This window comes from Callithrix jacchus, chromosome 7, assembly GCF_049354715.1.
Source record: "Callithrix jacchus isolate 240 chromosome 7, calJac240_pri, whole genome shotgun sequence".
Taxonomy (NCBI): domain Eukaryota; kingdom Metazoa; phylum Chordata; class Mammalia; order Primates; family Cebidae; genus Callithrix; species Callithrix jacchus.
In genome coordinates this window covers 31,036,635-31,042,072 of record NC_133508.1, presented here as the reverse complement: position 1 = coordinate 31,042,072, position 5,438 = coordinate 31,036,635, and the positions used below count along the sequence as shown (strand labels likewise).

Sequence of the window (5,438 nt, the reverse complement as noted above, 5' to 3'; positions counted from 1 at the left end):
GGTTAGCCATATGCAGAAAACTGAAACTGGACCCCTTCCTTACACCTTATACAAAAATTAACTCCAGATGGATTAAAGACTTAAATGTAAAATGCAAAACCAGAAAAACTCTAGAAGAAAACCTAGGCAATACCATTCAGGATATAAGCATGAGCAAAGACCTCATGACGAAAACACTGAAAGCAATTGCAACAAAATCCAAAATTGACAAATGGGATCTAACTAAACTAAAAAGCTTCTGCACAGCAAAAGAAACTATCATCAGAGTGAACAGGTAACCTACAGAGTGGGAGAAAATTTTTACAACTACTCATCTGACAAAGGTCTAATATCCAGAATCTACAAAGAACTAAAACAGATTTACAAGAAAAAAAGAAGCCCATTCAAAAGTGGGCAAAGGACAATAACAGACACTTTTCAAAAGAAGACATACATGAGGCCAACAAACATATGAAAAAATGCTCATCATCACTGGTAATTAGAGAAATGCAAGTCAAAACCACGTTGAGATACCACCTCACACCAGTTATGTTGATCATTAAAAAATCTGGAGATGTGCTCACTTCGGCAGCACATATACTAAAATTGGAATGATACAGAGAAGATTAGCATGGCCCCTGCACAAGGATGACACGCAAATTCGTGAAGCATTCCATATTTAAAAAAAAAAAAATCTGGAGACAACAGATGCTGGAGAGGATGTAGAGAAATAGGAACACTTTTACATGGTTGGTGGAAGTGTAAATTAGTTCAACCATTGTGGAAGACAGTGTGGAGATTCCTCATGGACCTAGAAATAAAAATTCCATTTGACCCAGCAATTCCATTACTGGGTATATACCCAAAGGATTATAAATTATTCTGTTATAAGGACACATGCACATGTATGTTCATTGCAGCACTGTTTACAATAGCAAAGACCTGAAACCAACCCAAATGCCCATCGATGATAGATTGGGCAAGGAAAGTGTGGCACATATAATTATGGAATACTATGCGGCCATAAAAAAGGATGAGTTCATGTCCTTTGTAGGGACATGGATGAACCTGGAAACCATCATTCTCAGCAAACTGACACAAGAACAGAAAACCAAACACCACATGTTATCACTCATAGGCGGGTGTTGAACAATGAGAACACATGAACACAGGGAGAGGAGCATCACACACTGGCATCTGTTGGGGGGCCAGGGAAGGGACAGTTTGGGGGTGGGGAGTTTGGGGAGGGATAGCATGGGGAGAAATGCCAGATATAGGTGACAGGGGGATGGAGGCAGCAAACCACATTGCCATGTATATACCTATGCAACAATACTACATGATCTGCACATGTAACCTAAAACCTAAAGTACAATTAAAAAAAAAAAAAAAAAGAAACAGAGGATGATGTAACCAAACTCCACAGGAAAAAAAAAACTTATCAAAAAATGGGCAAAGACTATGAACAGACACTTTTCAAAAGAAGACATTTACACAGAAAACAAACTTATGAAAAAAAATGCTCAACATTACTGATCATTAAAGAAATGCACATAAAAACCACAATGAGATACCCTCTCATACCAGTCAGAATGGCAATTATTAAAAAGTCAAGAAATAATAGATGCTGGCAAGGCTGTGGAGAAGTAGGAACACTTTTACACTGTTGATGGGAATGTAAATTAGTTCAACCATTGTGAAAGATAGTATGGTGATTCCTCAAGGATCTACAAACAGAAATACCATTTGACCTAACAGTCCCATTTCTAGGTATATACCCAAAGAAATATAAATCATTCTACTGTAAAGACACATGCACACATCTGTTTATTGCAGCACTATTTACAATAGCAAAGATATGGAACCAACCTAAATGCTCATCCATGGTGTAAATTTACCACATTTTCTTTATCAGACTAGATTTTCTTTATCTTTAAAGAATACTATGCAGCCATAAAAAGGAATGAGATCTTGTCCTTTGAAGGGACATGGATGAAACTAGAAGCCATCATCCTCAGTAAACTAAAACAGAAACAGAAAACCAAACATTGCGTGTTCTCACTCATACATCCTAGTTGAACAGTGAGAACATAGGAACATAGGGAGGGGAACATCATACACCAGGACCCATTGTGGGGTAGGAGGGTGAGAGGAGGTAACTTAGTTGGGTCAATAGGTGCAGCAAACCACCATGACACACATATACCTATGTAACAAACCTGCACATTTTGCACGTGTCCCAGAATTTAAACTAAAAAGAAATAAAAATTAAAAAAGAAATAGCTAAAAATAAAAAAATTAAAAATAATACCAGGCATACTACAAAATAGGACACATTTATGACTTAGATATCAAGGTTATCAGACATGTAATTTAAAATTATGGAGAGTATTATGCTAAAAACATTGAAATTAGCTGGGCATGGTGGTTCACGCCTGTAATCCCAGCACTTTGGGAAGCCAAGGCAGGAGGATCACCTGAAGTCAGGAGTTCGAGACCAGCCTGGGCAACATGGTGAAACCCTGTCTCTACTAAAAATACAAAAATTAGCCAGGTATGGTCGTAGGCGCCTGTAATCCCAGCTACTTGGAAGGCTGAGACAAGCGAATCACTTGAACATGGGAGGCAGAGGTTGCAGTGAGCCAAGATTGCACTATTGCACTCCAGCCTGGGCGGTAAGAGTGGGACTCCTCAAAAAAACAAAAAGAAAAACAAGAATACCTGAAATCAATATGGAAAAGTTTACCAGACTGTTAAATCTAAAATAAAATAAAAAATTCAAAAACTAAAAAGTATGATAAATTAAGCTGTAACTAGATTTACTTTATCATTAATTCAATACAACTGAAGAAAGAATTAGTAAATTGGAAATCATATCATTAGAAAATAACCAAACTTGAGCACAGAGAACAAGAAGAGCAGAAATACATATGTAAAAAACATATGGGGCATGTTAAGAAGGTCCTTCCAGAATGAGAGGGGAGAAATGAGGTAGATGCAATATTGAAATAATAGTAAATATTTTTCCGAAGCCAAGAAAATAAGCTACAAATTTAAGAAATACTAAAAGCTTTAAATAGGATAAACATTTACGCACCTATCTGCCCACTCCATTCCACCCCTGCATGTTACATCATAGTAAAATTTGGATTTATATCAGGAATGTTAGGTTGACTTAACAATATAAAAATCTATAAAATGCAATTAATCACTGTAATTGAATAACAGAGAAAAACTACTATCATCTCAATGGATAACACTAAAAGCATTGGATAAAATTAAAACCTCAATAATGGTTAAAAAGGGAAATAATTTAGCAAAATAGATATAAAAGGGAAGTTCCTTAGTTGGATTTACCAGCATGTACAAAAAACGTAGAGCAGTTATTATACCTAAGTTTGGTATATCGAAAGTTTTCCTTTCAGATAAAAAATAAGACAAAGGTACTTAATATCTCTGCTTTTATTTAACATTGTAATAGGGGTCTTAGCCAGCAAAATAAAGCAAAAAGATAGAATGATTAGAAAGGAAGAAATAAAACTGCCATTAGAATATTCAGAATAATCTACACACTATTATTTATTGTGAACATTGTAAGGACATTAGATTAAGAAATCAGTACAAAAATCTTTTGTATTTCTATATACTAGTGACAAAGATTTTTTAAATAAAAATTTAAGTATATTGTGTATAATGGCATCAAAAATCAAATATCAAGGAATACATCTAACAAAAAATATGCAAGAGTTCAATGGAGAAAAATTTTAAATATTATGATAGTAAATCGAAGAGGCCTAAGTAAATTCTGCCACAGTCATAGATTGAAAGACTAATATTATTAAGATATTATGTCTCCACAAGTTGATCCATAGAGTAAATGCATCCTCAATCAAGATCTCAAACGTTTTTTGGGGGAGGATGTGAAAATCAATAAGCTGATTCTAAAATTTTTGTGGGATATAAAATTTCAGAAATGTTCACGATAATCTTCAAGAAAAGAAAATTTGAAAAACTTACACTATTGTATGTCAAGACTAATTATAAGATTATATTAATGAAAATCAGTGTGCTATTTGCACAAGGAGAGACAAACTGATCAGTGAAACATAACAGAAAGTCCAGAAACACACCCAAACAAACATACAGTCGTTTGATTTATGACAAAGATGACACCAAAGTGCAATGAGGAAAAGAGCTTTTCACTTAGTGGTACTGAATCAACTGAATATCCATATTGTAAAGAGAAATTATACTCAAAATCAATTGCAGACAGATTATATATCTAAATGTAAAAGGTAAAACCAATAAACTTCTGGAATAAACAGAAGAAAATATCCTCATGTTTTGGGGGAATGGAAAGACTTTAAAAGCACTAAATGTAATAATAAAGAAAACACAGCAAGCAAACAAATCATAATCGATAAATAAGACTATACAAAATTAAGAAATTTGATCTAATAACAACATGAACAGAATGAAAAGGCAAGCCAAGAAGGTAGAAGATAATATTTGTGATACTATAACCTATCAAGGACACATAAATAAAGTGTATAAAGAACTTGCACAATAAAAGAGACAAAATCCATGGAGAAATGGACAAAATATGTAAACACAGGCTTCACAAAAGAAGAGATCTAAATGGCAAGTAGGTATCTGAACAGATGCCCCAAATCATTAGTTATCAGGTAAATGCAACTTTAAATCATAAGATACCGTTATATATCCACCAGCATTTTACCTCTTGAAAAGATTAATTAAATTGATAAATACATAGCAAAACTGATTAAGAAAATATACTTTAACCATTATTGTATGAAAAAGGAGATATCACTAAAGATATTTCAGACATTAAAATTAGTATTTCATTGTGAAAAAACTTATGCCAAAAATTTTGAAAATTGAGATTTCCCAGCACTTTAGGAGGCCAAGGTGGGCAGATCACCTGAGGTCAGGAGTTCGAGACCAGCCTGGCCAACATGGCAAAACCCCATCTTTGCTAAAAATACAAAAATTAGCTGGGCATGGTGGCACATGCCTGTAATCCCAGCCACTTGGAAAACTAAGGTGGGAGAATCACTTGAACTCAGGAGGCGGAGTTTGCAGTGAGTGGAGATCGAGCCATTGCACTCCAGCCTGGGCAACAGAGCAAGACCGGTTCAAAAGAAAAAAAAAAAGAAACAGATTTCTAAAAAATCACAACTCTTCAAAACTCACTTGAGAAGAAACAGAAAATCAGAATAGTCTTGTAGTTACTAAAGATATTGAATCAGTAATTTAAAACTTTCCCACAAACAAAACCATGTCCATATGGCATCAACACTATATTCAATCAAGCATTTATTATTATTTTAAGAAATTGATAGAATTAAGAAAGAATCCACTTGATCTTACTTGGTCATGGTATGTTCTCTTTTAAGGAAAATGGTATTGCATTTTTGGAACAAGAGAGAAGAAATTTG

The 5,438-nt window shown here is 34.4% G+C and overlaps 1 non-coding gene across 1 annotated transcript; it reads left to right on the top strand.

Moving 5' to 3' along the window:
• Positions 1 to 555: 555 nt before the first annotated feature.
• On the top strand, positions 556 to 662 carry LOC118143327 (U6 spliceosomal RNA). Its single transcript, XR_004727554.1, has one exon. It is a non-coding gene; the product is annotated as a U6 spliceosomal RNA (small nuclear RNA).
• The last annotated feature ends 4,776 nt before the right edge of the window (positions 663 to 5,438 follow it).